Source organism: Rousettus aegyptiacus, unplaced genomic scaffold, assembly GCF_014176215.1.
Source record: "Rousettus aegyptiacus isolate mRouAeg1 unplaced genomic scaffold, mRouAeg1.p scaffold_m13_p_15, whole genome shotgun sequence".
Lineage (NCBI taxonomy): Eukaryota > Metazoa > Chordata > Mammalia > Chiroptera > Pteropodidae > Rousettus > Rousettus aegyptiacus.
Window position 1 is genome coordinate 58,983,127 of NW_023416290.1, and position 24,043 is coordinate 59,007,169.

The 24,043-nt window shown below is 51.8% G+C and overlaps 1 protein-coding gene across 4 annotated transcripts in view; it reads right to left on the minus strand.

The window, feature by feature from the left end:
- The window catches only part of PTK2 (protein tyrosine kinase 2), a 131,386-nt gene extending 107,599 nt beyond the window's left edge, over positions 1-23,787 (minus strand). Inside the window, exons 1-2 of one of the 4 annotated variants that reach the window (XM_016133577.2) lie at positions 23,632-23,778; positions 4,126-4,225 (exon numbers count right to left, since the gene is read on the minus strand). The gene's annotated coding sequence lies outside the window, so the exon portion shown is untranslated. Of the gene's footprint in view, positions 1-2,526; positions 2,664-2,997; positions 3,078-4,125; positions 4,226-23,631 lie in introns of those variants that run through there. The other 3 variants (XM_016133580.2, XM_036233092.1, XM_036233087.1) reach the window with 3 other exon arrangements.
- Positions 23,788-24,043: the final 256 nt, after the last annotated feature.

Sequence of the window (24,043 nt, forward strand, 5' to 3'; positions counted from 1 at the left end):
AGCGCAGGCATCCTCCACACGCCCGTCCCGCGCCTGTGAGAAACGAGGACGCGGCAGAGGGGATTCCTGGTTTGCTCTAGAGGCCACGGCTGCAGAGGTGCTACCTAGACGCAGACTGCCAGGACCTGACACGAAGCTCTCTGAGAGCGTGGCCTACCTCGGTCCACCCCCAAGACCCGGCACAGGCGGCTTGAGAACTATTTACTGAATAAGTAAGTGAATTAAAGTTACTGAAAACCTTTAAATAAAATCTAGGAAAACCACATGGATCGCCTCTCTCCCAACCACATAAAAAATAAATCACTCGACTGGAGTATTCTGATGCTCCTACCAGAGCTCCCACTGCAAATTTTAGTAGAGCAAAAATAAAAATCCCGTGTAAGAGTAGATAAAAACCATTAGAAGACGATGCCAGGAGCCAGACCGGCAAGCCAGAAGGACAGTGCCAAACACTACACGGCCTGTCCGAACGGCCTCCCTACAGAAATCCAGCCGTCATGAGGACGTCGCTGGGAAAGAACTATTAAACGAAGTACTTACAAATGTCACCAACAGCAGTTCATACAAACACAAGTCTGCGGCCCCTTTTCTGACCCAGTTGGCAGGGTTTTATCTGCTTGCCGTAGGCAGTAACGCCGGAGCTCCCAATGCTCCCCTGAGGAGTAAAGTGCTGGTACGTGCTCCATGTCGCACAACGGGAGGAATGTAACAGAAAAATGTAATTCGTATTATATGTATATACATATATATACACACATATATATACACACACATATATACACACACATATATGTGTGTGTATATATAATTCAAAACTTATGTGTGCATTAATCAAGTTACAGATGTAAATAAAATCAACACTTCACAATACGGTCTCTCCACTGGCAACTGATAATTACAACATACCCTGACTTCGGAACGTTAGGTATCCTATCCTAAACTTACTTCCATTCAGACTCCTAGAATTATCATTTCCATGTCACTGTGTCTTACTCTTTCTGCCACAAAAACGGGGTAAGGACTAAAGAAATTTAGTTATAATAAGGGACACAATCACCTTTGGAAGACAAACGACAGGTCTCTAAGCAGCGCACTCCGCGAGATGACGGCACTGGCATCGCCCGCTTTCCTTGCAAAGCTTCGTAACAAGTTCCCCACGTCCCTGACATCACTCCGGAGAAACTCCGAACGCTGCCAGGTTTCCAGGGAGAGTACCCACCTGGGACAGTACCCACCCGGAGCCAAGGAAGGCACTGATTTTATAACTGGAAGACACAAAGGAGCCCCAGTTCTGTCCGTGACACAAAGAATCGTTTGACTATGTCTGCTCATCTGTGCAACGAGGACAGCAGAAAGGCCCATCACTTACTGAATAGTGACCACAAGCCAGTCATAGAACAACGTAACGGCAACAGCAATACTACCAGCGAGAAGGATGGCATCATGATGACGCCCGGGTAATGCCCACTCTGTGGCAGGCGCTGTTCCAAGGAAGAAGGCCCCACTCGGCCTACAGGGAATGACTGGCCCACGGCGAGGACGAAAGGGACAGAGGAGGAGCAGAAATGCGCCCGCAGAAAGAACATGAAATAGGTGAGTGGCTCTCTTCCCTACGCAACACCTGTCACCAAAGCCTGCGCTCACGGGCCGGCCCTCTGGGGTCGGCAATGCCCCCTGCACAAATGCATGCAAAAGCCACCGCAGTGCATGCTGGACACATGGCAGAGCCACCAGGAAGCACGCGCGACCTCTGAATGATGCAGCACTGAGATGTGCAGAAGCAAAGGGAAATGCGACTCTAACAGGGCACGAAATCCTCAACAATCCTGAACTAGAGGATTAACGGCCATTTCTTATTTGTTTTACCATACAGGAGAGAAAGCTAAATTATAGGTTTAGAAACTGTTAGGAAGTTCCCTGGAATCTGCAAAAAGATGCCACTTTAGTTTTTCAAATATACAGGTAGAGACATGATGATAACACAGGACAGGGCAAGAAACTGCAAAAATTTCAACCTAAATAAAAATGCTGTAACACAGAGGGTTCTTTAGCTTATATTGATCAAAATAACAGAATCGTCAAAAGCAAGTCAGGTGGTCATTTAATGCCGACACTGCTCGAATTGACTTTGAAGGTGATTTTATCCGACTTACTTTATTCCATCGCTGTACAGTTTTCTTTACCTTATAGATCCAACTGACCGTGGTGTGATCACTCGCCTCATTTAGCAAGTAGCAACAGTCTCAAGGCCTTTCCCGTTAGACAGCGGACCACGGTTGCCTGAGGCCCCGGCTGGCAGGCCCCACCGCAGCTGCGGCAGGCGGCCCCCTGGTGGTGAGCAGCGGGACCTGGCATGGCGGAGCGCCCTAGGGCGCAGGCGCGCACACCCTCAGGGCGTCACAGGGTGGCACTGGGCTTTCATTTCCACCTCCGGCTGGCACCGCTCTCCCAAGCTCCAGGTCCTATCTCCAACTGCCTACGGGACATTCTTCTTGCATCTCTACTGGCCAGCTCACTGCTGCTCACCTGGTCATCTGCCCGGCCTTCGTCCACTGCGCATCACACTAAGAAGAAAACTTCTGCGTAACCTCTCCACACAACTGTCTTCTGCTCTACCGAGGTGGACTCGTTCTAACGGCTAAAGCTGCTATCATTGTTCAGATCTAAGGAAAGAGAATTTATTGTGTGGTATTAAATATTCCTGCGTTCGACATTTAATGAAAACTATCTGTGGGTTAAGCAGAAAAGATACAGAGATGGAGTAACAAGCCCTCGGCCCCCAAAGACTCTCAGAAATAGACCAGCACCTGAATGCACATCACATGTGGTCGTGGGAAGAAACACATACTGCGCACCGCGAGGGGCGAGTCAAGGAAGGGGGCCGGTCTGTGACCTCACGCCTGCAGCGTGACACTCCCGGCACGGCGCACCCCCGGAGTCGGCTCCTCTCGCAGCCCATACAGAGCAGGGGGGCCTGCAAAAACAGGAGCCACGCACCAGGCCTTGCTGGGAAACTGGACTCGCATGACATCACTTCCTTCCCCTAATGCCTCATCTCTGCAGACACAGGCGTGGGTCTGGGGAGAACAAAGGAGGAAAGTGAGCTGACCCTCAGACGGAAACGAAAAACACAATCCAGGGCCCTCCCTGCCCCTCGGAAATGTCACACAAAGACATGGCCAAAGTCAAATTCAACATGATTACAAATTATCACGAACTGTAAATCCATGAAGCCCAAGTTCATGAGGCTTTTACCATAGCAACATGATGGTAATACAAAATGCTTACCAATGTCTACGCCCGAGAGATTTATGAATCTTCTATCAGCTGCCTGTCCTCAATTTACCACTAACCTACCAGAATAAGCAGTATGAAAATAGACAAACTGGGAGAGAAACTCACTTCTACAACTTCTCTACTGTGGAGCAAAAACCAATTCCAACATTACAAATTAACGAATTACAAATAACCCCATCTCTCTGGGGCTCGGTTTTCTTCTCATTAAATGGGGAAAATACCAGCGAATAATCACCACTAACATCTGTGAGCGCTGAGCACGGTACACCTCCCAGGGGAGCTGTGGTCCTGTAACAACGCCCCTTGTCAGAGGAGAAAGCGGGTTCAGGTGCTCAGTAGAGTCAGTACGGGAAGCCACAGCTGCATCCAGCGCCCATGAGAATAAGAGCGCACACGCCGAAGCCGGATGGAGCCCACGTCCCAGCTCCGAATCCACCGTAATAACCTCTGACCTCTCTGTGTTTCAGTTACGTGCATGTGAAACGGGGAGAAGAGGAACCCTATTCACAGGGTGACTGTGAGGTCTCAATCAGCAGTCATGACTTAGAGTGTGTACAGTGTACCAGGCACTACTCTAAAGCATGTGTTGTTACTGTTGTTTTTATTAGTAGGATTATTGTTAACCATTATCATAATACTGCCTATATCAGAAAAAAGACACACAGAAGTCACTAAACGACTTCTACTTCTTCCCTCACCTACTCTGCAAAATCAATTATCTTTTGTTTGTTTCTACTGTATGTCAAAGTAACCCCAAGGCAGGTGGGGAAAAAAAAAGTCAAACAAAACAAAGGAAATACACAAGTGTAGCAAGAGAATTATACTCACAGTTCAGAAGGCCACGATAGCTCTGTGAAGAAGTCAAATGACGATTTACAAGAAATGCGCCTAGCTTCTCTTCCCTCTTCCCATAGCAGTCAAAGGGAACCTGACGAGGAAGCACATCACGCACATGAGACCCCTGCGGTCACTGCTTTTTCCAAGCTCTATGGCGTTGCCACCTCACGGTCGGCTTCGTTCCCAGGATGCTGGGCGGAACGAGGGAGAAGAAATACGATATCAAGCCCCTGTCTTCTACCCGCTTCCCTAAAGAGTAAGTTTTTAATGATTTACACGACTGGTCACGTCCTGAGAACGCCGTTATGTCACATGTGCAGAAGTCAGGGCGACCTCCCCTGAACGGGGGAGGACAGAGTCGGAGCTTCGGCAACGCCGTCCACGTCACACGAGGAGCGGGGGGCGGAGCTGAGCCTCAAAGCAAGACCTGTCCAAAGCCCGTGCCCGAGCTCGCCACACTGTCCACGCTGCACTGCAAATGACGGCCCCAGAAAATCCTATCGTGAGAAAGTCTTCACAATGTTAGAGACGCGCCATTCTACGCCAACGAGTCAACAGGCACAGTGAACACACTGGCGACGAGGCCGGCCTTCAGTCGCGTTTTGCATCTCGGGGTCATTTTATCTACCTGAGAGAGACGGGGAAAGAAGGGCCTTTAGAACCAACCTAAGAAGTCATTAAAAGGAGCATTTCCCATAGGGACCGGGAGAGAGAACTGATCAAGGGACACAGAGGCGTTTGGGCATCGCCGGCCAGCGGAAGCAGCCTGCGAACGGGAGGGCCCGTCCTGCCTGTCGCGGAGGACGCGGCTAGAAAACCTGACACGGCGCCCGCACGCGCTGCCTGGTGGCTCTGGAGGGCGAGCGGCAGCCAGGGGAGGAGGCCGCCCACGACGGGTCTCCTGCCGCACCGGCCTGCGTGCCGGGCCGCTCCAAACTCACTCGACACAGGACGGACAGGAAGCCCTTAACTCCTCGGGAAAAAGAAAATCGAGAGAAGCCGACGCCGAGATGAGACAAAGGCCGGCATCGGCCCACGAGCGCCCCGCGAACGAGCGCCCCCCACGGCGGCGGCGGCCAGGGCGCGCCCCAGAGCAGCGCGTCCCGCAGACCTGCGCTCGTGCCCCCCCGCTGCGCCCCAGCCAAACCCATGCCGCACTGCGAACATTCTGCGCCCTTTGTTGCCACGTCAACAATCTCCGCAGCATCTTCACCAGCAGATTCCGCCTCGAGAAACCGCTCTTCCGGTCACCCGTGAGGCGACAGGTGGTCACGTGTGCAGGTCGACGTCCCGTTCTCGCGCGGTTGCCACGGCATCCGCAGTGACTTCCTCCACTGGTCCTGAGCCCCTCAGGGTCATCCATGAGCCTGGGAATCGACTTCCCCAAACTCCCGTCAATGCTGGCATTCTGACCTCTCCGTGAACCATGGATGCTCTCAATGACATCTGGAATGGGGGGTCCTTTCCGGGTTTTCGGTTACTTTGCTTAGGTCCATCAGAGGAACCACTATCTACGGCCTATGTCCTCACAGAAGATATTCTGTAAAGAAGGAGAACTGGAAGCCCAAGTCGCTCCCAGATCCGTGGGCTGCAGGACAGACGCGGTGTCTGCAGGCATGGAGGTGACACCCATCCCGCACGCGCGTCAGAGCTCCCGGGGGCCCGGCGCACTGTCACTGAGCAGTGATGTCTGGAAGGGTGTTTTTCTGAGCAGTACGTCTCAACGTGGGCTCGGTAAACCGTGCTGTACACAGATGTGCTGGCATCCGGGCTTTGTGTTCCCGTTTATAGAGCACGGGCAGGAGACTGCGCATAACTCCTACAGGTCCAGGACTTTCAGAATGGTAAGTGAGCACCGGCTTCAACAAAAGTCACGGCGGCATCAGCCCCTACTCGCCGTGGCCTTGAAGCTCTGAAGCCAGGGACTGACCTCTCCTCGCCAGCTACGAAGGTCCTAGACGGCATGGCCTTCCAGTCTAAGGCTGCTCTGTCTACCCTGAACAATCTGCTGGTCAGTGTGGCTGCGCCCATCAGTGCTCCCGGAAGACCCGGGTGACGGGCTGCAGCCTCCCCACCGGCACCTGCGGCATCGCCTCGCACTTCCACGCTATGGGGACAGCGTCTCTCCTGAAACCTCACGAACCAGCCTCGGCCGGCTTCGGCTTCTCTCCTGCACCTTCGCAGAACTGGAGAGAGTCCGGGCCTCGCTCTGGATCGGGGTGTGGCTGGTCTGATCTCCCATCCAGACTACTAAAACGTCCTCTGTAGCAGCAATAGGCTGTTTGCTTTCTTATCGATCGTGTGTTCGCTGAAGTGGCACTTGTAATCTCCTTCAGGAACTTTCCCTTCACACTCACGGCTTGGCCCCCCGGCACAGGAGGCCTTGCTTGCGGCCCGCCGAGCGTCCCACAGGCTCCTCACTGAGCTGGGTCGTTTCCAGCTTTCAATTAGAGTGAGGGACACACAGCCCCTCCTTCCGCTGGAACACTTAGGGGCCGCTGCAGGGTGATTAATCGGTCTAATTTCAATATTGTTGTGTCTTGGACTAGGGAGGCCAGAGAAGAGGGCGAGGGACAGGGAATGCGGGAATGGCCGGTCGGCGGAGCAATAAGGACATATTTATCGATTAAGTTCATGACATTCATTGATCAATTAAGGGCACCGTCTTATATGGGCACAGTTCATGGCGCTCCCAAAAATAGAATAGTAACATAACAGACCGTTGATCACAGACCGCCACGACAAATATAATAATGAAAGTGTCTGAAGTACTTCAAGAATTATCGAAACGTGACAGCCGTGAAGTGAGCAAACACTGCTGGAAAATGGTCCCGACAGACCAACCGTCAACTGGAAGTGAGGAACCTCGACGCGACGACATGCTGACGGGCAAGGATCAGGAAGAATTTAATAGAAGTCTTACCTTTCTCAGCTGGTTTCCTTTTCAAAGTAAGTCTGCCATTTTACATTTACTCCTGATCAATTTTACCTTATTGATTTTAGCACTTCGTTACCACCTGTCAAAATATTTTAAAATTCTGATTCAAAAAATGAGCTATCTCCCAGTGTGACTCCTGATCTTCATGCAAATTCCTGATAAAAACGTTAGGGCAGGTGTCAAATGTGACACACTCCTAGAGACATCTTATGTGCAGGATTTCTGATTTTTAGGTTTGTAGTAAATTACACTGCATGTGATTGCAACCCGTATCTTCTACCTAAAAGCTATAATTTCTTACACTCCTCGGCAATGACAGAAGTAGTAATTTACTTTCTCAGGCTGCACGTATTCAAGGACTAAACTTGCCCAAAGGAAGGCCCCCCTCCCGCTGCCCAGCTCGCTCGTGGGAAGCAGCCCCTCAGCCCTTGGGACCTCCTGCCTGCTAGGGTCACCCTCGATTGGCTGGGGCCTTTGGTCTCAGCGGATAGCTTGTGCCGCCAGTGTGATTCATAGGGGAGCCTTGGGCCACACTGCACCGGCTCCGCCCTCGGCGCCACCCCTTTGCTTACTGTCATCTGCACCCTCTCCCTGTGAGAAGCCACGGCCGCGCGTGTGACGGCCGCCCGAGTTCTGAGTCCTTCCAGAGAGTCGCCGAGCCTTCAGAGTCACGGGGGCGCCCAGGCCTGCAGGTCTTTGGGATTCACAACACGTTTTCACCAACGCGAGAGCAGCGCTTCTCGACCCGCGGGGATGTGATTTAAAATGCAGTGACTGAACTCTGCACCAGGACGAAAACTCGACAGCTCAGGAGGACGGCCCAGGCACGTGCGTTTTCAAGACATCTTCCTTGGCGGTTCTGAGTAAGCTCCCTTCAGAACCACTGACCCACCCAGAAGCATCATGAGGGCAGGGGCTGTGTCTTTGGAGAAGTTCTCGTCACCCGGCAGGGCCGGCGTGGGGAGACCGCTCCAGAGAGCCTCAGGGAAGCCCCGTAAATGCAACTGGAGGTGAGAAGAACTAACACAATGTCTTTCAAAACCTAGAACGTATGAACACGTAAGTCTCATTCGTGGTTCTCAGACATCCGAGGTAACGCGGAAATAAACGAATGGACGGCAAGCACAGCGGCTTGGGAACGATCCGGGCAACGGTCAACGACGGCCATTGCTTACGCCACTTGGCCAACGGTGTCCACTGTTTCAATCTCCCCTCCGCCAATGAATAGGCGAGTTGAGTTTTACGAGTTGTCTCCACACCGTCCTCATCTACCAAAAGTGTCGCCTCTGAGCTAAAAGTCAAGATAGCTAATACCGTCGTGAGGGCACTCCCCACTCACCATGGAACAGTCACTCGCCCTCCCTCGTCTCTACGGTGAGCACTGAGCACTCGGTGAGCACTCGGGAACATCAGATCCCTAAATTCAGATCGACCTTTAAAATTCGAGATTATGTAAAGCAATAAGAATAAAGGGGGGGAGACCCAGAGGAAAGTGTGAATGCTTTCCAGCAAAACGGTCAAAAGGGCAGGCTCCTGGGGAACATGCAAATCAAAGAAATCAACTCTTCGCCAACCAAATAATCCACCGTGAGCTGTCAGAGATTAATTCGATGACTCGCTACGTTCTACACCTGACATTAATATAATACTGTAGGTCGACCATAATTTTAAAATGAAAAAACAAAATAACAAACTTAACTCGAATATAGACAACTTACGTTTAAACTGAGTTCCTCCTGCGACCTGTTCTACCAGGTCAACTCCCGACAGGTGCGACTGACGCTGTCCTTTCCACACAGAGAGCAAACGTGCCGCCTACGCACGGCGCACTGCGAACCCGGCCCGAGCACGGCGTCACGGCCGCCCCAGCCAGGCGGCTCGCGGGCGGCGCCTTCGACGGTCCAGCTTGGCACCTTCGCTCAACTCCACCACTCACTACATCGTCCCCATTCACAGCACTTGCCCTCATGGAGGTCACAACCTTCCTCGGCAGGAAGAGAGACACCCTCGCTGGCATAAACCCATTTCTGACCTCTCCCCTCTGAGGCAGCCACCTCCCCCCAAGTTCACCGACTCTCCGCAGGACTGCTACAATCTGTACAGTCTGCTGCGGTCTGTAATTTCTAAATGACACGATAATGGTGTCGAGCGCGACCCGATGCCACTTCGACTCCGGAACGCCAGGTTAACTGCCCGGTGCTCGTGCTTCAACAACTGCTCACCAGCCGCCCTGCCTCTCCTGCAGGTGTCACCTAAGAGCTCCCCGTCACGACGCGATTTAGGTGTTGTTTCAGACTCGCTGTAGAAGAAACCACGCTCGTTTGGGGCACTGGCATCCCCTACACTTCACAGTGACACCTGTCTCTCTCGTAGCCATGTGACTACTGCCTAAAGGCGTAAGAGTTTAGCTTTGTCTAATGTACAACAGCACGATGAAACCATCCGGTGCCACTTAGCACCCCAAACACCTGGCTGGCCCCTGCGTACCAAAATCCTGTTTTGCTCTGGCTTTCAGAGGGGGAAGGGAGCCCAGGGGAAACGTCGTAATTGCCGGTTGAAATGGTTCACTTCAGGAGACAGCTGCCTGTGTTTGCATTTCACTTAGCAGTGTGGGATGTATTATATTAAAGTCACACTCCTGTTACTTGGATGATCAGCCTGCCCCCACCGCCTCAGACCTTTGCAGGGCGCCAGATGTCCACAGTCTACCAGAGCAGCTCCCCCTGGGGGCTGGGCTCCTTTTGATAAGCTGATGAAAGCCCTCGAGACTCTCCCCAGGGAAAACGACTCACACGCACACACGATCCTCTTACCATTTCCAGGGTTCACAGACCTAGGAGAGAATGTCACCTCCTCAAAGCAACAGTCTGATCATCAGTATGTGCTTAAGAGCAAAACAAGCTTTGTGAATTCATCACCAAAGGAGAAAGCCGGCAGCCACGCTGGAGTGACCCTGGACCCCTCCGTCCACCCTGCGCCCCGGTCACCTGCTCAGGGCCTGGCGATGAACTCAGAGACAGGCTTCACAGCAACCCCTGCTCTCCAGACCCTCAGTCTCGCTCTTAATTAAGGCCTTCCTCCTTCGTCTGTGCAACGTAGTTAAATAATTAAAAGAACAGGAGCTGTTAAATCAGGCCGTCTGAACTCTGCCCGTCACTTCATGGCTAGGCGCCGTGAGCAGCCACTTCCTCGATGACGGGTCTGCCCCTCGCCTTCTAAGGTGCATCTATCTCCCTGACGCCTCCGTCACTGGAGCCCGAACTCCAGTCCACGCACGCCCCTGCCTGCCACGCACATCATTCTACAGCAGAATCATGTGCACACCACACTGATCTTGCCTGTGACGTCAGCTTCGCCTCTGTCTTACCCAACCCATCCTGTGCCCCACACGGGGTAGAAACATTCAGTTCCACAAGTGCCAGCTTCTCGCACCTCTGTGCTTTGCCCCAGTGTGCCCACTGTCTGGGAGGCCCCTCTGTGGCCCCGCCGCCCCGTCCCCTGAGTGCCTATGGTCCCTTTCTGGCAGCTGGGACCTGCGTATGGTCCACAGCCAGCTTTGTATAGCTCCTGGGCTAAAAAGTGGTTTTGAACTTTTTAAAGAGTTAAAAAAAAGTGACAGGCCACACGTGGCCCACGAGGCCGTAAGTGTCTATTGTCTGGCCTTTAACAGAAAACATCTGAACCTGACCGCCCCTGGGACGTGCCCTCGGCTCCTCAGCGCACCTGCTATGACATGAGCACTGTGGGCATCGTGCTGCACGTCACCGAACCGGACCAGTCTTGGTCCCCTCGGGTCTTAATCCTGTACCAGAAACGAGACAGGTGTTTCATGACTGCTGAATCAGTGCATGAACCGGACAGACCAGCTCAAGAACCAGGGACACACACAACGGGCAGAGCACTGGGCCTTCGGCGGCAGCACACGACGTGAGCCTAGGGAAGGTCTAACGCTAGCACGGTGCGTTTGTGTCCGCGGTACGTGCTAACGGTACGTAAAACCTCAAAGGCCGAGATCATAAACACAGACTTTACAGAACAGGACGCTGAGAATTACGAAAACTCAACAACTTGTCGTAAGTCACATGACCAAAGGCAGAGCCAATATTTGAACCCAGGTCTCCTGTTCCCCAGGAGATGCTCTTTCTATTAGAAAGACCTGCCCCCTATACAAACCACGATGCCCACACGGCGGCAGTTACTAATACTTGAGACTCTAGAGAAGGAACAAAATTTAATTTCTGACTCATTTAATTTTTATAAGGGTCAAGTTAATCTTACTTTTTGTAAACAAACAAAACAAAAATGAAAAGGACACCCAAAAGGAGCACTCGCCCAAATGGCCTCAGATGGTCATAAACTAAAAATCTTCTTTCCTTTTTTTTTTCCACAGTCCCTGAGAAAGTAAAATTAAACAGCTTAATTAACAAATGCCACTGAAAGGCAGGCAGCTGCCGTCTCAGCACGAGCCCCCCGTCTGTCAGCCAAGCTGGCCACACCGGCAGTGGAGGCGGTCACCTGTCCTTAAGCTTCGCTTTGGGCAGAACAGAGGCCGAAAGCTGCCAGAGCGCATGCACACCCCCACCTGGGCCAGCGAACGCCACAGGTGTTCCCAGAGGCAGAAACCGAGTGTAAGGAACTATTACTAAAAACTTAGTCTTCTGATCTATTTTGCATAATCAAGGTATAAGTTACATAGAGCTGGAGTTTACGTAGCTCGGTGCCCAGAAGTTTCTGAGTTAGACCAAGACCTTAGCCAAAGTGAAGTCTGATACGGGTCTAGTTATGATAAGATTAATTTCAAAGAACTGATTCCATACAGAACACATTTTTTGAGTACGATTCAATTTTAGAAATAACTCACAAGGTACGTAGAACAATTCATTGATTTAGAATTTATCTAACATTTTAAATCATGAGTCATCAAAGGAATCTTAATAGAAATTAGAATACATAGCTAAATATTGAACATATTTATTAAATAGAATAAATGCTTTATGAACTAAATAACAAAACCACCTCATATCAAAATTTAACCCACAGGTAAAGAAAGAGTCCTTAAGTGAGACAAAAAAATACTCCTCATAAGGGAAAATACTGATAAAGCTGATATTAAAATTAAGAACTTTAGTTCCAAGACACCACAAACTGGAAGAAAATATTTACGACTCACATAGTGACAACGGACTGTTCTCCACACAGAAGGAGCAGCTGCACGTCAATGACAAAAAGATGCAAAGGAAAATGGGCCCCGTGACTTCACGAGGCCCTCGGAGAAGAGATGCGGCCGACGTATTAAAAAGGCTCGACGGCCTCAGCGACGAGGGAAACGCAATCTACAGACACAAACGGACCTTAGGACACACTCTCCAGAATGGCAGGACTGCACAAGCCACACAAATGAGACCACCGGCAAGGAGGGGGAGCCCCCGGCAGTCCCCCCCCTTCACCGGCGGGGCTGGAAACTGGTACAGGCCTCTGAGAGCGCTTTGGCAGTGACGCAGCGACCCGAAGGCTGGCCGGCCTCCGACCCCGGCACCTGCCCTCCGAGGCGTACAGGCTGCAGGTGTCCATGCACGCGGAAGGCAGGCGATGTGCTGGGCGGCGTCGGCGACGGCGAAAAGCCGCAGGCTCATCCCCTGCCGTCCCCTGCCGTCCCGCCTGCCGTCCCCTGCCGTCCCCTGCCGTCCGCCTTCACAGCCGGAGACGGACGGACGGACCCTGACAGCGCGCACGCCCTCAGCCGAGTCTCAGAGTCGCGGAGCAGAGGAAAGCAAGTCACACAAACGCACACAGTGCGACTCCAACAACTGACACGGAGAGGAGAGATGATAAATCCGATATTCGTTCAGTGACCGGTTTTAAGAGCCGGGGACACAGCACTGAACAGACAGACATTCGGCCCACGGCCAAGTGAGGAAGCAACGTCGAGGAAAGTCAAACACCAGCGCCGTCAAATGGTCAAAGGGCCCGGAGGGGGAGGGGGAGGAGCTAAGGGGCGGAGGGGGGCGGCCGCCTACGGCTCCACGGGGAGCGGGGGCGCGACGGGGGCACGCAGAGGCCCGCGGAGGGGCGGGGGTGCTCCATGGCGAACCCCAACCGGGGCCCACAGCCCATGAGCTAAGCGCAGTCTTTACACTGCACACGACTGGAAAAAAACGAGAAATAATATTTCACTGCACGTGAAATTATATGAAATTCAAATTTGACGGTCCAGACAGAAAACTGGGGCTCAGTCCTCTCCGCGCCGTCCATGGCTGCTGTCCCGCCACGACGGCAGGACTGCGCGTGTGCCACAGGGGCCACGTGTGGCCCGCGAAGCCTAAAATGCTTCCCGGCAGGCCCTCAACGGAGAGCCGGCCAGCCCTTAAGCTAGGGCACCGGTGGGGACGCTGGTGTCCTTCCTCTGGGGGCTCGGAGTTCTCCTGATCGACGCCTCACACACATCTTACATTCTTTCATGGCTCTTCAGCATTTCATAAAATCATTTTTGGAATGAAGACTACCGTATTAAGCATAGTTCTCTGACGAACCTTGCCCTAGTACGGCTGCATGCTTCTCCTCCACCCTGCCGTCTACGTTCGAACGGGCACGCGTGTGCCGCCCGCAGGAGCACGAAACCCCTTCGGCAGGGCGAGGCCGGCTTCGGCTACTCCGACTCGAGTATAATAAGGAAGACGGGAGGGAGAGAGGGAGGGGAGGACGGACGGAACCTTTCCGCTACAAGTTCCAAGTCCACAGGCCACTAACGTCCGCGTCACTAGGACTACGGGACACCTCTGGAGCCACGTCCTCTTCCTTCCCCATCTTCTTAAAGAAACGTGTCATGAATTGTTATGTCGCATTGCAGCAGAGGCCACAATATCTGTCCACTGTCAGCATACAGGTCCCCAAAGCAAGTGCTGTCACATCTTTTAAACACAAAGTGGTCCCTCTGAAGAGAGTTAACGACATTAATTACATGATAACTGTCGAGGTGGTAATGGATACGCAGTTTTCGCATATGTCTGGAAACTGCCACAAAGTTTTAAAATAAAACTGAAGATTCCTATTTTAACTTTAATTAAGTATAATACTCACGTATTAGGCACTGTCATACAACTCCCATTTATACACCTTTCAAAATTCTTAGTGCAAAGCAGTTTTCTATCATCCTTACTACTGGCAACTGAAAAAAAAACGCTTATTTAAAGAGCTACGCGACGCCACAGCACTGCGCCGTCTGACCCTGACAGAGAAAGCGGCAGCTGTCAGAGGTGGCTGAGAAAGTGAAAGGACATCGGCCAGGGAGCACGAGTCCCTGCCCCTTAAAGTCCCCCGAGCCCTGGCCGGGCCCCAGCGCAAACAGCGACGTCTCCCGTTTCAACACGTCAGAGGGCGACGTAACTCGCAAGCCTGTCCACTTGGCCGGCAGTCTTGGTGAGGAAGGGTGGCGGGCGCCCCTTCCCCACAACGAGGCCGGTTTGCCACTGTCCTGGCCCTTTTCTTTACGGACAGATGGCCAGCCCGTGGCAGATTTCCGAAAAAGTCAAACTCTAAACAGCAAGGACGCCTGTGCCAGTGGTTCTCCGACACGGGCGCGGGCCACGGCCAGTCCCTGAGGGGGTCCTCGGGGTCCGGCCAGCGCTGTCCAGCAGGCCCTCCTGCGGCGGTGACAAGGTTCTCTGTCTGCACTGTCCCACGTGGCAGCTGAGCACTTGAAACAGGGCTGGTGTGACTGTCGAATGGAACTTTTAATTTAATTTTAGCTCTACAGCCACCTGTGGCTAGCGGCCACCACAGGAGACAGCAGGTCCAAGTCCAGACTCTCGACACGGAGTGAAATAAAAAACTTTTCCGTGGTTCCCGACCGCGGGCTGCTACTCACGCCGACCCTCCCCTTGAAAAAGACTGAAAAAGCCGGACGAGATCCTTCAAAAACATCAAAAGCAACTGGGCAGTGACAAGACAACATGGAAACACCAGGCTGAAGCCAAAGCGAAACCAGGAGCCGGGACACACACGAGCGCAGAGGCCACCTCTGCCCTGAGCTCACTTGCCAATCCTGACATCGCCAACTTCCTTTATCACAACGGGACGTGGAAAGAGGGCCGAGCATCAAAGGCTGGGTCCCACAAAGGGTCTGCGGGAACAGCAGCCCAAAGGCTACACAGCTCGGGCCGAGAGTAAGCCAGAAGGAGACCACCTCTCCGGCAGACTTACGGCTCCGGACGGTCCAAAGCACCTCAAGCCTTGAACCTGGTTCAAGGCAAGCCCAGACTGCTTGAAGCAAAAACAAACACTCTCTGAAGGGAGCTACCTTCATGCCAGGCTTCCAAAGAGTCCTACAAATAACTTAGATCCATATGCCACGATCTTAAATGAAAATTATCTCAAAATGAATTCCGGACCTAAATGTAAAACCTAAAACTACAAAACTTCTAGAGGGGAAAAACAAAAAAAAAAAAAAATGGAAGAAAACCCTTGTGAGCGAGGACTAGGCAAAGATTTCTTAAATATGGAAACGAAAAAGCACAATCCGTAAAACGACAAACTGATAAAGGGGACATCATCGAAATGTGTAACTTCTGCCCTCGAGGACAATGTTAAGAGAAGAAAAAAACAAACCACAGCACAGGAGAAAAGCGCAACTTATATGTGATAAATATAAAAATACGTATCCAGAACGAAGAACCCGTACGAGAAAAAAAATTTTAATGGGGAAAATATTTGAACACCAAAGAAGATATGTGGATGTCGAACAAGTGTATGAAAAGATACTCGGCATCACTGGACATTTGCGAAGTATAAATTAAAACCACGATGAAAGGCCACAGACCTCTATTACAAGGGCTGAAATGTAAAAGGCGACCCACGGGGACGCGCGTTCGCTGCTGGCGGGAACGCGCCGCGCGCGGCCGCTCAGGACGCGCTTAGGACGCGGCGCGGCGCTTTCTAAAGAGCTAAGCGCGCGCCTGCCGCGGCCCGGCCGCTGGAGTTCAGGGCCCGGCCGTTCTCAGCAGAAACGAAAGGCGACGTGCGCACAAGGACTCGCACGAAAATAATCCCAGGCTTCGCTTGCGGTAAGCCGAGACTAGGAACGGTTCTCCGCGCGTCGATCTGTACATTCACTGTGATCCCCAACAACGCCCAGAAGAATGTGCGGGAGCTGACAAGCGGTTCTCACACGTGTACAGCTCTGCAAAGGTCAAGGACGCGAAGTACACCTGAGGAGGCGAGTGGGAAGGGCGCCCCGGTGAGACGGGAGTGACGGTGACGCAGCAGGAACTCGGGACGGAGCAGGGCGCAGAGCGGGTGCGCGCGCGCGGACCGCCCGGGGCGCCCGGGGCGGCGCCACCGAGCCGGGAGAAGGCCGCTCCCCTCGGCGGCGCACGGCACAAAAGCACCGGCCATCAGGGAAGAGACGCATAAACCACACTAGGTGACGCTTAAAAACGTCTGTTCACAAGACGAAACGAAACGGGACAAGCCGCCGAGTTGGTGAAACTGCCTACGACAAAGTGGGTAGAGACAGCGGCAAAATTCATAACCAGCAGGGTTCGTGTTGTGAGTGCGCAAAGGAGTCTCCGAATCGACTGTGAAAAACTTCGCCAAAAGATACGTGCGCTTGGTGGAACAGTGAACGGCCAAACGGTCAGGAAATACATAAAAAGACGTGCAACCTCATTACAACCAGGAAAAGGCTGTTCAAAACCACGAAGCGTAGTTCTACAGAAACCACCAGAAGGCGTGGGCAGGAGAGACCCGGGAGACCCGAGGGGGACTGAAGAGAGAACCGGAGGGAAGACGGGCGCTGGCCAGAGCCTAACGGTTTGGCGAGGGTAACGGGGCGTCGCTTACTGGCCTTTGCTGAGAAGCCACTCTGGGCCAGGCACCCCGACACACTTAACGGGGGTCACCGCCTACCTGGCTCTAATCTATCAGTTTAATTGCATCTGCCCAATTTTAAGGAGAAAGACACTGTTCACACCAGACACCAGATCACAGAGCTGGGCAGCTGACTGGAAGTTTGGTCACGGGGTGAGGGAGGTGGAGCCAAGTGGGGGGGGGTCACATGGCAACCTCCTTTTCACTGTGTGCACACTGCACTTAATTCCATCTGTCAACCCCTCATCCTTCTTCTCTGCTTTTGTAACAACTTTCACATAGTTACAGACCCCTGACCACACAGCTGCGCAACGGTCACTTATGTTAGTCTTGGTACCGAGTCCCTTCAGGACCTGGCAGGAGAGTAAACAAACTGCTGACCCCATTCCCACCCTCGTGCTGTGAGGAAGCTGTCCGGGACCCAAGGATATGCAAAGGACGACGCAGAAGCCTTGTCCCCGGCTCACAATATTGTACCTGCCGACAGGTGCGTCTAATTCAGCATAAGACACAGATAAACGGCACATCACCGACCCGCCTTTGTACACTGTGTAACTTCTACTTAGCCTTTTTCTTAGGAAAAAAAGGGCAAAAGGCAAAACAAAATGTATTTAAGTTACATATGAACTGAACGTTAGGCAGAGAATCAATTCACACAATAGTTTCATTGGTCACCCCAAGACGTGGCAATCATCCTACCATCACTATAAGCCGGCCGATTTTTCAGCACCAAAACAAAGCCTCACGTGTACACTCTCCTAGCCGCCAAAAGCCTCACGTCCCAAAGTCATACCAACTGTGTGGACGTAAAACTCTTCACTTAATGTCCAACCCAAGATTCAAAAGAATTAAGTGGTCTCAGAATAAAACGTTCGGAGTACCTCGACAAAAGTCACTGCTAAAGAAACACGTCAGAGTCCCCAAGGGGAGGCACTCTCATTCGCGAATCGAAGTGGCCACACGTGTGGCCATCGATAGCTGAGCCATGCCGCTGGGACCTGCATTTTAAAGCGCTCTAAAGCAGTGGTCCGCGGACGTCGGCGGGCATGGGAAGCCCCTGGACACCTCGCTAGGACGCCTGCGGGCCCCACCCCACAGTCTAGGTAGGTGCGAGGTGTGGCTCTAGCATTTCTCAGTTCTGGGGGTGGCAATGATGCCCCCCAGGGACTACAATGAGAGCCGTTGGCTAACCTGAACCGTGTGTGTGCACGCGCACACGCGTGTGTGCCCTCAGTGTATAGCACTAAGGGCCTTGCTGAGGAAGAGCAAACAGTTTTACCCAAATGTTGACTTTCCTCACCTAAGTAAAGGTAAGCGACCTGTCACTCTCAAGATGTCTTATCTGAATGACAGCATGACAGTAAAGCACTCCGAGCAGCGGGTCAAGGGAAAGCCTGCACACTGCGTAACTGGCACTGCGATCTTAGAGGACGGCTTTTTAAAAAACGGTTTCAGGGCACAATGCGAAGCCATGCGGAGCACCCAGGGGGTCCAGCTGATTGGCCAGTAAGACACGAGAGCTCTGGGCCAGTCATCAAGCACCTTCTGAATATCCCACCCATTTAGCGGCACCTTGAGCAACTGTCTGTCTTCAGAACTTAAGTTCTATGAACACAGGGGCAATATCTAGAAAAAAAGAACATGTTGAAATTGTGACGGGCAGAGCAGTATTTTTTCCTGGCCCAATCGTGATAATACCAGCAATCTAAAATAAAGCAGACCACAGTAAAAACGGATAATCCAAGTTCTCCCCTGGCAGCAAGTCCTGTGAGGTCTCTAAGCGAGCTCCTTTACCAAGGCAAACGAAGCCCTCCAATGACACGCCTGGGTTCTTCTCATTCGTAAGGATTTCCTGCGCCAGACGCTGGGGATGCAATACTGCGTAAAACAAAGTTTTGCCCTCATGGTGCTTAAATTCTCATGAGAAGACACATAATCTACTGAGGATACATAATGCATAAAATCGTCTAAGCTCCTTCTTCAGTTCTGCAAAGCCAAGTGCGTGGCGCTTTGGTCGCCAGCAGACAGGAGCTGCTGGTGTTCGCAGAACGCAAACCACGGCACAGACTTTCAAATACGGTGAGGGCAGAAGGAGGTCCTGGGCACAGGCGGCCCACACACGTCGCTGTTTAGGTTCTTCTATGCCTCGGTTTTGGTCCACTGGCCCAAATAAAGGAGAGTATGTCAACCCATAAAAGCAGGATGGAAACGTCTAAATTGGCAAGAATGAGCACATTCATTCCAGAAGCATTTTTAAAGCAGTAATGTTACAGAGGATCAATACCAGGGTTACTACGTGGGGTGTGTACCCTCGTGAGAAACGTGCAATTTGCTTTCACCTTACGTTACTCCTTGCTTCCCACAAAACTACATTCATAAATAAAATCGACCCCCAAAAAAAGTCACCAATGAAAACACCCTGTAAATGTGTAAGTTCCTAAAGCATGTCCTTTGACCAAAAGAAGCATCGATCACTATACCATGCCTTATACATTTTTAACTAGTTCCATGTTAATTTAAAATAATTAAACAATTTTGGTATAGTCATTAAAATGTTTACCTACACTACGTTGGCCACATAAGAATTTCATGATCTGAAAGTATCAGACTCAAATAGAAAATAAGAGTTAAGCTTTCCCAGAAACACAGTAATTACTCTTAGACACCATTTCCTCCTGCTTCAGGAGACCGAGTTAGGATTTTACAGACTGGCTGGGGTCCCTTGGGCCCGGCCAACCAGGATCTGCCACTTTTGGACTGAGAGACCCAGGGCGAGCTCCTCTAACTCTAAACTTGCAGTGTTTCACCTATGAAACGAGGAGACAAATAACACTACGACTCTACAATTCTTGTGAGGAATAAAGGATGGAGCATTACACACTCAGCTCAGGTCCGGCACATGGTGTTCAACGCATGTGACTTACAGCACAGAGCCTCTTTGTAACCCTTCTGTAAAAACGTAGTTAACCTGCCGACACACGTCCTCACACAGGTACCCAGCGATGCTGCACTTCTTCCCGTCATGATGCTCTGAATAATTTGTCATTTTTCTGGTTCTGAGAAGTTTATAGTAAATGGCGATGTATGTACATAAGATTTAGGTCGGATTATTTTAATTAAATACCAAGTTTGTACGGAAACACATTCACGCTGTTAAAAATAGGTAAACTTTGGGGTGACACTACTAGTATTTTTCTGAGGCTTCCAATGGCTCCAGAGTGCGAATGGTACCACTGGGGCAAAAACGTTTTTCCTACTCCTGTCTATAAACCATTTCAGTAGTGTTTATGCAAATCACTCTTAATTCATAGCATTTGCTAAAAATTCCATTTAAATTGGAAGCTGAACTATACAAGCTTATCTGAATTTATTTCCATCAGAGCCTCATGAAAAACAAAACGACTGTTATAGATAAGAACGGCGGGGGTTCCTCTGCTGCTGTATAATCACAAACTTATTTACGCAGTTCTGAATGGTAAGCTTTGGCACAATTCCTAGAAATTAATGCCAGAAACTGGTAGACATGAATTTCATTTCTCTTGCATTAGGTTGCCTTTCGGTAGTCATGAAATGAAGGGGGATAAAAAAAAAACTTTGCCAAAATGTTGGTAGAGAGAAAAAGCAATACAGGGCTCAAATAATGCTACTGAACAGTTTCTTGGAGAAGCTAAAGAACCTCTCAGTGCAGCCGGGGAGCGAGGCGCAGGTGCACGCAGCGCGGAGCGACTCTGCTCCCCCCCCCCCCCGCCCCCCTCTGGTGAGCTGCTCGCCCTTCACAGTAATAAACTTCCCGGGCTTTGTCACAACTCATTCAAACAAGGTCGTTTACTATGCCCAATTTTTAAAAATTTGAGTTTTAGATCATTTAAACAGGCATCATTAAAAAGTCTCAAAGACCTCCACAGCATTTATTTCCTAATTATTAAGCAGTAATGAAAATACGTTCTTAAACAAGAGCTTTAAGGCGAAATAAAGTACTATAGGAACTAAACTTCTCTGATATTTTTAGCAAAAAGAAATCTCATTTCACAAATATGATAACAGAATTTTTAATGCTACTGAAATTTAAAACAAGATTTATTCTATGTAAAAATGTCTTTAAAAAGGTTTAATTTCAAAGATTTCAGATTTAAATATTAACACTTGTACCTTCTGTTACCCTTAAGACAATTTTTATTTTCTCAAAATTAAGACACCTTAAAATACAGGGGAAAAGGATTCCATAAAATCTTTAGAAATTTAAACTAAGATCCTACTCAAAATAACATCCAAAAGAAGGATAGTAATTTTCAAAATTACTTTTTAATTATAGTACACACACACACACACACACACACATAAAATACTTTATAATGAATGATTTCTTCTGCAGGAGCTAATCAATTTTTAAAGGGGCTAACTTTAACAATACAATTTTATTATTTCGACAATTTCTCCAACTTCCTACCAAGAAAGTTATCTGCCTAGCTGAAGAACCCAGTTTTGAGAACTGGGACATTAAGTTCTGTAATTTCCAGCAATGGGCATGGACTGTTAGAGGCAATTTGCTAAAAACGTCTTAAAGATCCACACTGCTGCTCATAACTTCCGCTTCCCACAGACACTTCATCACGGCTGCACTCACAGAACTGCACTCCCAGTCGAACTGCCAGTCTCAAAAGAGGCTTAAGTCACATCTCCTGTAGGAGTCCAGTATTTGCCCAAACCAGAAATACTAAGTTTTGGATTCGGTGCCTTTATTTACCCTAGGACTTGCTGTCTGATGCCTATTATATTCATTCTGTGCCTACATGTACCGAAGTCTTACGTGACTGTGGGCTTCTTTAAAAGGGAACATGCGTTTTAAACGATCTTTTCCAGTGTTCGTTATTAAAATGGGTTTTTTGATAATGACCTCAAAGAAATTCTTTAGAGAATTTATAATATTTAATCTTGCCACTTCTGCAGCATTTAGTACACAAAAGTGCTCAAAGGAATCTAACAGTAAGCTCGGCTAGTCTTTCCCCTCCAAGGAGAGCCACAAACATAAAACAATATGCTCATAAAGATACCGAAATCCGAACTTCCTTTAAAGTTCCATGTGTTTAGCAGGGTTTTAAAAACTGACTCAATAGTACAACTGGATAAAAATATCTACACTGTACTTTGACAAAAACAAGTTGAATGCTACTTTATGTACCACTTCGTCCACATACTTTCCTCCTACTTTTCAGAGGTTTTCAAAGATGGGAAAACTGACCAGAGCGCTCCACTTAGCTGTGTCATTTCAAAGAGGAGACTATTTTCACTACTCGTTTTACAACTAAAAAATTAAGGGTGAGGCTCTGTATTTCATTTCAAAGAGTAACGGCTTGTCTATTTTTCCAACTATGAAAATATTTACCTTCTAAGTCAAAGTCCCTGTGATGGCCGTCTTAAACACAGATCCCTGAACTCTTACATCGCCTGCAGTTTAACCGGATTTCAACCGGTCCCTATAATTACTACAATATTACTATTATCTTCATTGCACTGCCCCAAACCCAGCTGCAGGCTAAACATGCAAGAATGAGACACTGTTGAAATGGATCAAAAAAAATGTTTTTACCGTTAGTGCATCAAGCTACAAAATCCTGTAATCACGTCAAGCCCAGTAACAGATACACACAGACAGACACACACACACACACACACACACACACACACACACACGCACACACGCACACACACGCCCTCCTGATAAAGAATGGGCGACAGGAATGGAAACAGAGAGACAGCAAGTAGTTGTCCCACCTAACACTGCGCAGCAGCGGCGCGGGGGGCTGGGACGGAGCAGGAAACTCGGGAGGCACAATGAATCCAAGGGGGTCTCTCGGGCCACCGCAGGGAGGACCACCGGCCCACAGAAAACTTGAGCGGCGGCAGCGGGGGATGGAGCCCGCCCCGGCCGCGGGTTCGGGGCTCACCCGCCCCCAGCCCCCGGGGCCCAGCCTTCCCCGCCCGCGGGCCGGTGAGTCTCCACTCCGGATCCCCCGGCGTCCCCGCCGATTTCCCTCTTCCTCCTCCTTCCTCTCTCCCCTTTGTTTTGGAGGCACTTGGCCGCTGGGGCGGAGGTCGGCCGTCCTCCCGGAGCCCCCAGCCCCCCCTGCATCCTCGGCCTCCCCGTCCGCCCCGAACACCCGGACCGACCTGGGCTCGCGGCCTCCCCACGTCCCCGGCCTCCCCACATCGCTGGCCTCACTGAGCCCCCGGCCTCCCCGAGCCCCCAGCCTCCCCGAGCCCCCAGCCTCCCCACGGCCCCGGCCCGCCCGAGCCCCCGGCCTCCGCATATCGCTGGCCTCCCCCAGCCCCCGGCCTCCCCGAGCCCCTGGCTTCCCAGAGCCTCCAAGCCTCCCCGATGCCCCCGGCCTCCCCACAGCCCGTCTCCCCAAATTCCTGGCCTCACTGAGCTCCCGGCCTGCCCCCAAGCTCCCCTCAGCCCCATCCTCCCTGGAAGCCCAGCCCCGGCCGCCCCGAGCCCCCGGCCTCCGCACATCCCCGGCCTCCCCGAGCCGTGGCCGGCGGGCGGGCGGCGCCGGCGGAGCCGGTCTCCGTCGCATCTGGCGCCGGGACTGGCGGGTCCGGCTCCGCTCGGCCCTCCGCCCGCGGGCCGCGGCCCTGCCAACTGCCAGCGCCGGGAGTCGCCCCGGCCCGGCCCGGCCCGGCCCGGCACTCACCCGGACGCGGCCCGGCGCAGGCAGGCGAAGGCGGACGGCGGGGCGGCGCCGCGGGCGGAGGGGCCGCGCTCCCTCCCACGCCTCACGCCGCGGGCGCACAGCGGTCCCGGCCCGGCGGCGGCGGTGGCGGCGGCGGGCTCGCGCCCTCGGGGCCGTGCTGCGTCGGCGCGGGCCGCGCGTGCGCGGCGGCCGGCTCAGGTGCGCGCCCCCGGCGCCGCGCGCGCCCGCCGCGAGCTTCCGCCGCGCGGACGCGCGGGCCTGCGCGCCACGGCGCGCGCATGCGCAGCACGCCGCCGGGCTCCGCGCCTGAGGCCGCGCGGGCGACGCCGGGCCCGGGCCCTGGGACGTTACGGGGCTGGGCGCGGGCGTGGCTGCGGCCGCGAGTGGCGGCTGGAGGGCGCCCTGGCCGGGG